This window comes from Zingiber officinale, chromosome 5B, assembly GCF_018446385.1.
Source record: "Zingiber officinale cultivar Zhangliang chromosome 5B, Zo_v1.1, whole genome shotgun sequence".
Classification (NCBI taxonomy): domain Eukaryota; kingdom Viridiplantae; phylum Streptophyta; class Magnoliopsida; order Zingiberales; family Zingiberaceae; genus Zingiber; species Zingiber officinale.
In genome coordinates, this window is record NC_055995.1 from 139,674,119 (window position 1) to 139,686,751 (window position 12,633).

A 12,633-nucleotide genomic window follows, 5' to 3' on the forward strand; every position below is an offset into this window, starting at 1 on the left:
ATCATTTGTTGTAACCGAAGGATGTCCACATATCTCCACAATGACATGATATTGTCCACTTTGGGCCTAGGCCCTCATGACTTTGCTCTTGGGCTCTCCCCAAAAGGCCTCATGCCAATGGAGATATCATGCATCCTTTTAACCCCATGATCTTTTACCAAATCTTTCCAATATGGAGCTTTGATTGAACCCCAATAAAAACATTAACCCTAGGTAATAAAATTAAGGGCATCCACAATCGTGCATACAATTCACATTTATTCATTATATATATTTCTTATTTCTTCTCCTTATTTTACGTTGTATATAATTAAATTTTTATAAAATTTAAACCTATAAATTACTAACAAATAATATTAATGATTAAAAAATTACATAAATGTAATTTATAATAATATATAAAAATAAATTTAAACACATTTATACCATATCACGCTTTTCTTTCATTTTTTCAATCATTTTCTTTTATATATATATATATATATATATATATATCAACTCCATGCAAAATTAGTTTTTTATTTGATATTCTTTAATATCTTGACATTCTTTATCAATGCTTTATTTTATTGTGTCGCCTTCTCTAACTTTAGATTTGTCCTTCTTTTTCGCTGACTTTTGCCTTATCGGACGAATGCGGACTTCAAAATCATCCACATCAATACTTGTATCTGGATTTGATGTTGAAGTGTCCCCTCTTAATTTGGACGTCCTTCCCTAGCTTGCTAGAGTAATGAGCAACTGATTGTGAAGTATATTTCTTATACTTTCTGAGAACTCTCTACACATGTATATACTTGAAGTCTTTATTATTGTTGTTGGTTTTCCACATGTTCAGTGCATTCTTCAACACATTCTCATCACTCCAACAACTTTGACGATGAATATAAAAATTATTATAGTTGTAGAAAATTCATTTACGATTGGCGTAAACTTATAGTATTGTAATTTTAGTCGCTAATAGCTTCTCGTCAAAGTTCTTACGGGTTAATGCTTGTTGTAGTAATCAGTTATACGTTTCCAAAAAGCTTAATCATTCTGATCATTACCAATGACTGCATCAGTGGTAAACTCAACCATGCCCCGGGCGATATTTACCCATTTTTCTTGACTTTGTTGAGATTCTACCCATTGTCACCGCCAAACTCAACCATGCCCCGGGCGATATTTAATTTTATTAGTAAAATTTAAAAGGATAATTTCATAAATTGTTAATGATTATTTTTACAATTGGAAATAGTGACCAATTAAATCATGTAGCAATAATTTTATCTTGTGCCAATGTCATTTTATGTTAACTAATTTGGCAACGAATAATAAATTATTATAATATAATTAATATACATTTTAATTTAATTATTATTTTTTTAAAAAATTATCAATCAATTTTAACTTCGATAAAGAAAGGTCTTAACTCAATAAAATTATTGTTACATGATCTAAAGGTAATAGGTTTGAATAGTAGATATAGTCATTACGTACAAGATACCCTTTATCTGGATCTCACATTGGTGAGCGCAAACTAAACTATATTTTTATTAATTTTAACTTTGATAAATTATCAATCAAATTTATTTAGCTAAAAATATTTAGCTATTAAATATTAATGACGAATTATTAAAAATAGAAGAGTGTCTCTCATGGAAGAGTAAGGACATGATAATAATAATAATATAAGAGATTAGAAGTTTCCGAAGTAATATCAGAGTGTGTCTCATTCTTTCAGGGTCAAATGCATTTACCTACGATAATGGAATTTTTTCCACCATTGATGAACGAACGTCTTATACCATCATAGAAGACTATTCGTTCCTTGTAAAAAAGTAAACAACTCCCTGAGAGGTTTGATGGACAACACATTTAAAAAGTTTTTAATCAAGTGATTAATTCATACATCTCCAAAACAAAAACGTAGATGATTTCTATTAACTACTGTAATAAGTGGAAAATCACATTTTTTACCTTTATCTATAATATCTAGGACTAAGTATTTCATTAAAATTAAACCGAACCAAACTCAATAAAACCAAACCGAATTTTTAAAATTAATCAAATTAATCAATTTTTTGAATAAAAATTAAACAAACTGAACATATAAAATTAAATGTGATTAATTGTGTCGAAAACCAAATTAACTAATTTTTTTTAATAGAATTATGGAAAATTTAACCGAAATTGAAATCAAATTTTTTAATGTCAAGGATTATCGGCCGATTTGATTTTTTTTATTTCAGTTTATTCTGTTTAACTGAATTAATCAAATCAAATTATTTAATTTTATCGTATTTTTAAAATTGAAATTAAATCGAATTAACTAAATAATCTATTTTAAACAAATTTAAATATAAAATAATCAAATTAAATTTTTAAATTCGGCCGATTTAATTGAACTTTTCCTCACATCTACTAATATCCATATTTTGTAGATAAATCATTGTTTTTTTTAACTTCTATATGATGTAATATCCACATTTTGTGCCTTTTTTACTTCTGAAGATAAAAATGTTTGAGATTTGATCATATTGTTGTTGATACAATACTACGCAATCTTAAATTGAATGAATGACAATTTACAAGAGATTATAGTAAAATAGATAGATTATGGTCTGAATAGACACTCTAAAATCAGCTAATATTAGGTGTTGGACGAAGGTGGATATTACTAAAAAAAAGGAGGATGTAAAAGAGAGACTAATCAAAACAACTAATAGGAAAAAAAAAATAGATACTAAAGGAGAAAAAAAAGGACAATAAAATTTACTAAAGGAGAAAAAAAAGGACAATAAAATTTAGAGAAAATGATAGTGCAATATTAAATATGTTTTTGACTTCCAAAAATATTTTTATAAGATAATATCAATTAAGTATAACCAATAAATATTTTTAATTTATTAAGCAAGTTTAATTTTGATTAGTAAATTAAATTTTATTAGTAAAAAATTTTAAATTATGAATTAAATTTTAATAAAAAATAAAAATAAATTAACAATCAAATCTAACTTTAACAGTAAAAAATTAAAATAATCAATTAAATCTATCACGAGTAATAAAAATAAAAATAATCAAATTTAACTTTAATCTATAAAAAATTAAAAATTATTGATTAAATCTAAAAAATTAAAAATTATTAATCAAATATAATTTGACTATAAAAAATAAAATTAATAATAAAAATAAATCTTGAGCAAATTTTATTTTAATTATAATTTTAAATATTTAATATTCAAACTCACATATATATATATATATATATATATATATATATATAGTTTTGTTACTGTGCGCGACCGGCGCCTGTGCGACTGTGCGCGTCGCGCACAGAAACTGCGCTTTTTTTGTTTTTTTTTATTTTTTTTTGTTTTTTGAATTTTAAAAATTCAACATTTCCTTATTTAAAATTTAATATATAGATATATCCCCTAAACACATTACAATATTCAATAAATATTTAAATTAATTTTATTTTAATTTTTTTTTTAAACCAAACACTATAACCTAATTAGAAAGCCTAAACCCTATAGTTAAAATCTAAAAAAAAAAATAGTTTTAACACTATACCCAAAGCCTGAACCCTATAAATAAAATCGTAAAGAAATTTTTTAATTTAAAAATTAAAAAAAATTTAAAAAAAAACAAAAAAAATTTGATACTGCGCGACGCGCACAGTCGCGCACTGTGCCGTCGCGCTATATATATATATATATATATATATCCTCCGAACGCGCACAGTACGTGACTGTGCACGTCGGATGTCAGCTTTGTTTTTTTTTTTTTAATTTTGAATTAAAAAATAATTAAAATGTTTCTTTAAAATTTTATTTTAGGATTGATGATTCTCAATTGGGTTATAATTTGTAAAATAATTTTATTTTTAAAATTTTATCTCTGGTTCAGGCTTTTCAATTGAGTTATAGTATTTAGTAAAACGAAAAATTAAAAATAAAATAGATTTAAGTATTTACGGAGTATTGAAATATGTTTAGGGGATATATTCAGGATTAGTGATTTATATAAGAAAATATAAATTTTTTAAAAAATTTAAAAACTAAAAACAATAAATTATTATTATTTTAAATTTTGAATTAAAAAAATTAATTAAAATATTTTTTTAAGATTTTATTTTAGGTTCATGCTTCTCAATTGGGTTATAATTTTCAAGCTATTTTTTTTTTTTAAGATTTTACCTCTAGGGTTTAGACTTCCCAGTTAGATTATAGTGTTTAGTAAAAAGAAAATTTTAAAATGAAATAAATTTAAATATTTATAGAGTATTGTAATATGTTTAGATGATATATTTATGTATTATGAATTTATATAAGGAATTGTTAATTTTTTTTAATTCAAAATCGAAAAAAAAATAATTGAAAAAAAAATCTGATATGCCAGCGTATCAGAATTATATATATATATAATTTGGTAGGCTCCAATTTAATTGGAGCCTAGACATAAGCCTTAATGCCCTATGCACACAATAATATCAGATCATACTTAAATCCATCACAACCATTGATTACCTAGCATCTTAATCATACCACATGTGATGATGTTGTTTGATCTGCAAAGAAGGCTGGATGGACTCTATTTTCGGAAGATATGTGTCTCCTCAGATGGGTCTAGTGGCTAGCGCATGAGGTGTTATCATCATGAGGTCTGGGGTTCGAATCTCGATAAAACTGAGGTAAATGACTCCCTTATATGTTAGTCACTATTCCAAAGGCTAATAACCGTCCATGATTTACCTCCTCCGTATTGATCTTGGGACAAATTGACGTGGGCGCTGATCTACAAAGAAGGCTGGACAAAGCTGTGGATCAAGCTGATAAGTACATTAATCAACCTGTAATCTGTGATGATGTTTGATATGCACTCTTCACCACATCAAACATACTGTTTAGCCAACACAAATGTCATCTTTTTTGGTAAAGGGAATGGAAACAAGCAATTCATAATAATAACAAAGTAAGTTCTTACATATCAAAATATATCATAAATATGTTTCAAGAAGATAGCAGGTTACATGATAAAAATGAACGAGAGACTGAGATATTATAGGGGCCAAGGAAACATCAGCTTCAACAATCTCTGCAACAACTAATGCATATAACATCTCTTCCAGTGCCCTTATCCTCTCGTTATCTTTGACCTCAGCAATTCTCCTATAAAAAACAGAAGATAGTACATGAATCTCTTCCAACAGTTTTAGCCCTTAGCTCGTTCACAAAAATTTATACCTATGCAAGTGAAGCCTATAAAATTGTGCCATACAAGTACATCTATTTGGAGCTGGAATGAATTCTAGAAATCATGAAGCAAACACATGCCCACCCTAACTGTACATTAGATATAAATCAATTGACAAATTAAACGAATAGAACATGAAAGAGCAAACAAATTGTCCACTATCAAATATTCCATGAAATAACATCAAGACAAAATGGCAATGTTTTTCCTTAGAGAATTCAAAAATAACATTAATAACATCTAAGTTCAATCCAAAGTAACATTCATCCAAGTTCAATCCAAAATATATAAAAATATAAGTACCAACAATCAAATTCAAATATTTATTTCATTTTAGATGGATCTCATTGAGCTACTTCACCACATAATTTCTCCTAAATACCTTTGGCAATGAAAAGAATTGTCAATCTTGTGTTCATCCTTGAGAATATACTCTTCGACATCCATAATTTCTTGCTCAGAGAATTCAGAGACTTTTATTAACTCATCATATATCTTCATTTTTTTATTATTACTCTCGGTTTAATTCTTGAAGTAGGTGGAAATTTCCCTCATCTCCTCATTAGCCTCAGTAACAGCAATAACATATGTGAATCTCTCCCACCAAATCACCTAGAACATCATCAGTCTTTCCTTTTCTCTTTCTAGTGGTTAACTTCTTGTAATATAAGTCCCATCTAATGCTCCCAAACAACTCTACACTCAAAGAAGTATCATAAAATCAAATTATTTTATTATGCACATTAAATTGATTAAAAAAACTAAATTTATTGAAATTATATACTTGTACCTTAAATTATTTCCACCACTCATCTGTGTAATTTTCTAGGATTGGTTCTGACTTTTTAAGTAAAATATTATGTAGCCGCAGAACAGAGTTCAAAACTAAATGAAATTGTCTACTAATTGTCTCACTGGATATAGCTGTTTGGCATTTTAGGATCATATTTTTCACATTATGTGCAATAATGTGAAGAAAATATATTACAAGTTTACTAATTGACATATTTCTGTTTCCTTTCAATTTTTCATGAGTCATTAGCAAATAACAAAGTTTGACTAAAACCTACTATCCATCCTACAGTTATCAACACATTGTCGATCACTATGAAAACCCATCTCATTTAAGATAATATTACATCTAGATAATGCCTGATAAGCATATGATATGCTCCTCCTCAATCTAGCACTCCTTTTAATAGCTAAGACCACTGTCAATGATAAAAGCATAAATAACTTGGTTTCCATCATCTTCATGCGCATAATGAGTACAGAAATCATCTTCATCTCTTGCCTTACTGCTAATCGAGTCATATTAACCTATCATGTAAATAGGGCAACAAACCAAATAGTAAATTAGCAAAGTAGAAAATCTCAAATTCTAATAAAATTGGAAAACTAATAATACTGAATAGAAACATACAAATTTTATTCCAAACAAGAATTCTGTTTGCAAGTTGGACTTACAATAGGACATTAATCATTTTTTGCAAGTTGAACCAAACAGGAAACTAGCAAGCTAGAAAATCCCAAAATATGAGGTAAAACAAGAGAGTTAAAGGTCCAAAAAAACTAATAATACAGAACATAAACCTACAACTTTTGTTTCAAACAAGAATTAAATAGGAACAAGATTTTAAAAGGTGAATCTTTATCTTAGATCAAACTGGTTGAGGAGCATCTATTATGTGACAATGCTCCGAATTTCATGTTTCATAAAAGAAGTGATAACCCATATCTCAAAAGGTGTTGTGTAGCATTTGAACACAATTGATGTGATATATTGATGATGACATAACAGAATCCTCTTCCAACAGTACAACCAAAGGTGTTGATTCTGTTCGAAAGTGGGACGGTGGAAAGTTGGGGATGTGGCGGATTCGCTGACCGGCTGTAGGCCTCGCTCCGCTCTGTAAAACAAGTAACGTCAGTGCCAAGTTAGGGAAGGGGTCCCTGACGTTGGTCCTCCGATACTCAAGTTAGTTACCAGAAGTGTAGAATGAAAGTGGAGCAACAGTAATGTAGGCACAAACAGTGAATAACGCGTACCTCCATCGATGATGAACCCCCTATATATAGAGCCCTAGTGGACAACGTACATGCCCTGCGAGGCATGAGCACGTTCTCCAATATGTCCCATGAAGGGCCTTGTCAGGAAAGTACCTTTGACACTATACCTTAACAGGGCATGCATATCTTTGATAAGACAGTAGAAATTTCCGCCGTATGATTTGCCTGTCGACTATGCCTCGTGTCAGCAGCACTAGCTCCCAAAAGGATATCGAGATATACAACAGTGGTCCCATTGCATGATTGAGAAGGGTAGCCGCTCGGCCGGGACTCCTCCATTCCATCCATGACCAGTTCCCGCTGCTTGGCCGAGCAGGGTAGCCACTTGACCGGAACTCCTCCGCTCTGTCGACCTTAGTTGCTCTTCCTTGCGGTGGCTTAGTAACATGCCCTTCCCTATTCAGAGAAGCTATCTATCTCCTAAGTCTCCTGCTACTCCACACTAAACGTTGGATTATTTTATCATATTATCTCGAGCTAGACGGGTGGTCCACTCGGACATGTCTCCCGCCGGTCAAGCACTGAATGCCCCGATCGGTCGTTGCAACTGTCTTCCGTTCGACCCTTTGACACCCTGATATTGATGACCTTGACTTTGACCTCCACATTGACAGTTGACCCCGTACCAGGTGAGCTTCCCTATATCGCCGCATCATGTGTAAACAAGCTTTTGAACATATTAAACCTGTGACTCTTGTTTGATCTAGTTTCTTCTTATTTTTGTGATCTTCTCTTCTTCTTGTTCTATGAGGTGCTTGCTATCATGTAATTTAGGTGGTGGTGCTGGTGTTTATAACAACCAATTTCAGAAAAATATCACATCCTTAGCAACTGATATGTCAGTGGCATCACAATCTAAAAATCAAAACAAGAATGATTTTCAACTTTTTCGGTCATGATATCAAGTCTTTACCATAAGGATACTAGATCTTCCAATTAGTTGTTCAATTTGACTGGGGAATGAAACTTGTATTAGGCACATTGGCAAGATTCCTAGCTACAAGTTCTTTCTACCTCTTTCCTCTAGTTTAGAAATTCCCTCTACTTGAAACAAAGAGAGGTTAATTGTTATTTACCTCTTATGCTCACATAGAATTACTTGATTGAAATGTGAAGAATGAACGGTTTGAATTTGCTATCGTAAACATGTTTGCAATTCTTTTGGTAGATGAGATATTTAATTGAGAGATCAAAGCCAAATCAGTTCATCAAACCATGCAAGAATGGAAGTAAATAATAAAACAACTTAAGCTAGCAAACCTCTGGTAGCTAATTTCCCAATCTAAAAGTTGGACATTTGCTTCAAAGAAACTATATAGTTTGATGAAAACTCCACCATGCTCAATATTTTTCCAGAGAATCAACTTGTAGCTACTACTTTAAGATGTCTCTCCATGCAAATGCACAGTATTAACAGGGTTGAAGATCATACCTTTTCCAAAAAGGCGAGTGGGGAATGTTCGCGAGTGGGATGCCTTCCGAGGGGGGAAAGCCGCTAGGGTTCTTCGCGAGGGGGGAAAGATGATAGAGTTCTTCGTGAGTGGTGAAGCCCTCACGAGGGTGGAGAACACCTTAGCGAGAGGCAATGACACAGCTAGGGTGTTGCGAGTGGGGATGCCTTCACGACAGGAAAGAACACCGCAAGATCGCCACGAGAGAAGATCGCCGCGCTAGGGTTTTCTATGAGTCGAGAACATGGGTAATGTTGAACACGCTTGGGTTTTTGTGAGTGACAGATTGATATTTGATAAATTTGTAGGGTTATTTTTGTCTCAATGGGTAAAAATTGAAGGGTAATTGTGTCTAAAATTTTTTATTAATCTCCAAATTAAGAAAAACCTCACTTTTCTGGAGGTTTTTCGATTTCAAGTTGTATGCCCAAATTATTGACGTACCAGGCATGCTTCATGACTTGGGAATCACCGATTACCTAAACCAAATAAGGTTTTTTGTTGATAACCTTGGATAGATAACCAAGGTTATCAACAATAACCTCAACCAAATGCACACTTAGAGTTGTCAAAATTCCTACAGTGCACCACAGCTGAGATTCAACCCTTAAATGTCTGGTTAATCGCTTGAAGGGTCTAACTGCTACACTCTTTGCCCCCGGAGCATAAGGAGTTCTAGTTCTTTCCAATATGTAGGGCTATAAATAAGTCATACTTTTAGGATATTCAAACGTATTTGATAAGATAATCGAGTCAAGCTAAGTCAATCTTAAAATGAATCAAGTTGTTAAAATGATTGTTTAAATTTAGTTCGGCTTTTTTACAAGCTTGAACTTGGTTTGATTAAATATTATCAATTTCTAAATTTAAACTGTTGGTGCAATCAATCTTCAGGGTTTTGATGTTTGTTTGATAATATGTTTAATGACGTCCAACTGGTCAAGGTGACTAAAGGCTTGACGGTGGTGAGTAGTTTACCAAGTGACTAGCAAGTCTAAGTAGTCAAGGTGATTGAAGACTGGGCAGTGGTGAGTAATCTACTGAGTAACTAGCAAATCCAAGTGATCAGGTTAATTGAAGGCTTGATAGTGGTGAGTAGTTTCCCGAGTGACTAACAAGTCCAAGTGGGCAAGGTAACTAAAGACTTGATAGTGGTGAGAAATCTACCGAGTAACTAGTCCTAACTAGAGGTTATACATATGAAAAGTCTTGGAGAAGTAAACTCCAAGTAAGTGTGACCGCAGTCGACCAGACCTGCAAATCTTGAAACTGCTAACACTGTTTTTCTTTATGATTTTATATATATTGATCTAATTCAGTGTTACAGGAAAGTCTTAATCAATTAGGTTGATTATACACTAAGCAGGATTAAAGAAAGTCTAAACAGATCTGAAGGACAAGATGTTTGACGAGTAAGATAATGTAAGCTCCTAGAGTGGAGTGGTGATGTCGTGTCCCAGTCGGTACAACCTTAGAGCACCCATGTCAGTTTCCCTATCACTATATCTAAACTTTAGGGTAAATAACTCACTTTATTAAATTTAGATAATCATTAATTTTCACTACACACTATATCAACTACCCTAAAATTTCTATTATTTTCAATTTTTTATTATTTTCTTCTCTTTCTTCTATTTTTTATTATTATATATATATGGAATGAGTGGAAGGAGAGAGATTGAAAAGAAATATTATTTTACTTTTTAAGGTAGATGTTTCATTCCTTAAATTTAGAGAATCACTATTCATGAAATCTAAATTTAGGGAATAGATAGGGTAGCTGATATAAAAAAATTTTAGCTACTCTATCCAAAATTTAGGGTAAAATCTTTGGATATGGTAGCTAATGTGGATGCTCTTAGGCGATAATCCGACTCAAGAAACTAAAGGAGATTTCTAAGTCGAGCTGAAGACAGTTTGACCTGTCATATTAATGCATGCATACTTATCTGTTTCTAACTCTATTTTGTAGGATCATTATTATTATACTGTACTAACTTTGTTTTGCATAAAAACGAAGTTTGGCATGATCCAAGAGTTCAATCAACTGAACCACTTGGTTCAGCCGACCAATCATATCAGACTCAAATTGAGTCAAAGAAGGAAATATTAGTTCAGTTGACCGATGAATAATCAGTCGACCAAATATTTTTGATAACTAGAGATCATATAAGATTGGATCACACGAGAACGGAATAATAGAGTTTTGTCGACTAAACATGTGATCGGTCGACCAAACACATTTGGTCAGAAAAGATCAGATTAGATTGAATAACAAAAGGAAGTCAACCGAACAGGGATTTAGTCGACTGATCCAGGCTAATTTCATGGAAGATACGATCTAGACAGATCGTGAACCTGGACCCGGTGGGAAAATTCTAAAAGTCAGTCAATCAAAAAAGGACCAGTCAACCGAATAAAAAGTTATAAAAGAAGCCTCGAGGTTTGGGATTGATAATCAATTCTTTCAAGTCTCATACTTTGTTCTGCTGCATCATCCATGCAAGTCTTGCTACTACTACAATGATAGATTCTCCGACAACTTGTTCTTAAACTTCATCTTTCACTTGTTGGTATTTTTGTTACTTGCATTTACTATTAAAGGGATAGTAGTCTATTACTATCATCTCCATCTCTGCATGCTCTCCTCCTTCTCCGAAAACTTTTCGAAGATGAGATTTTAGTAATTGCTCATTTGAAACGATCAAAGATTTTAGTAATTACTCATTTGAAACGATCAAAGAAATTGTGAGCCTTGGAATAGTAATCACTGAAGTACAAACTAAATAAACCATTCAAATTTTTATTGTCTTGTTTTATTTTTTGCTACCTATCTCTGTTTTCACAAAAAGAAAGATTTTACGACAAGATATTGAATTCCCCTTTTATCATGCTTTTTGATCCTATTGTTTCTTTGTTTGATAATTTTTAAGTTTGTTAAAGTTTTTTTTTTTTGATTTATTGGCTATATTGATAATTATTGTATTGATGAATATTATTTACAAACGGTTCACCATCTCTGTTTATAAATATTGATGAGAATATATATAAATTTTGAGTTTATTTATTTAGTTTAATAAAATATTCAAATTATTTTTATTTAATTGATTTTATATGTATTGAACAAATATAAATAAATTCTTATAAGATGAACACTAAAATTGTTCATCAATGTTTGATTTATTTACCAGTAATACAAAGTCTTAGTAACGGTTAACGGTTTAAGACTACTTATATTTTAGTTATTTTGTATATATTATATTTTATTTTAAATATAGTTAAATGTTAAAATATTAGGGCTAATTATTAGAAACATTAATTAAAATCATTACTGATACGGCGATAAAGAGGACCCCACTTGTCACAGATCAAATTGACACAATATCAATCAAAGTCAAGGCAGTTAATATCGGGGCTTATAGAAAGAGCCTCAGCTAAATGTGGCTATCTGATTATCCCGGTAGGTAAAGGAGTGGCCGAGTGGATCACCCGACCGTTCATACAAATGGCACATCATGGGCCAGTTGGACGAATGGACAACCCGTAGTTGGTTGTTTCAGTCGACAGAAAAATGAGCCACTCGGACTGTCCGTCTAGCAGGAAAGCGAGCCGCTTGGACCGCCCGTCCGACACAAGAATGACACTACACAGGAGGAGATGAGAAAATAAAATAGAATACTCCATTTATTATCATTAAATATGAGGAAGTCAAAACTAAAAAGAACACTTCATTTATTATTAATCACAAAAGTCAAGATAAAGAGGTATTCTTCTAACAATTAATATCATTAAATAAGAGCAGATGAAAATAAGGTGTAAAAGGATATGTTAGATATGAAGAAAAGTAAGCTTTATTTATTTCTCAAATACT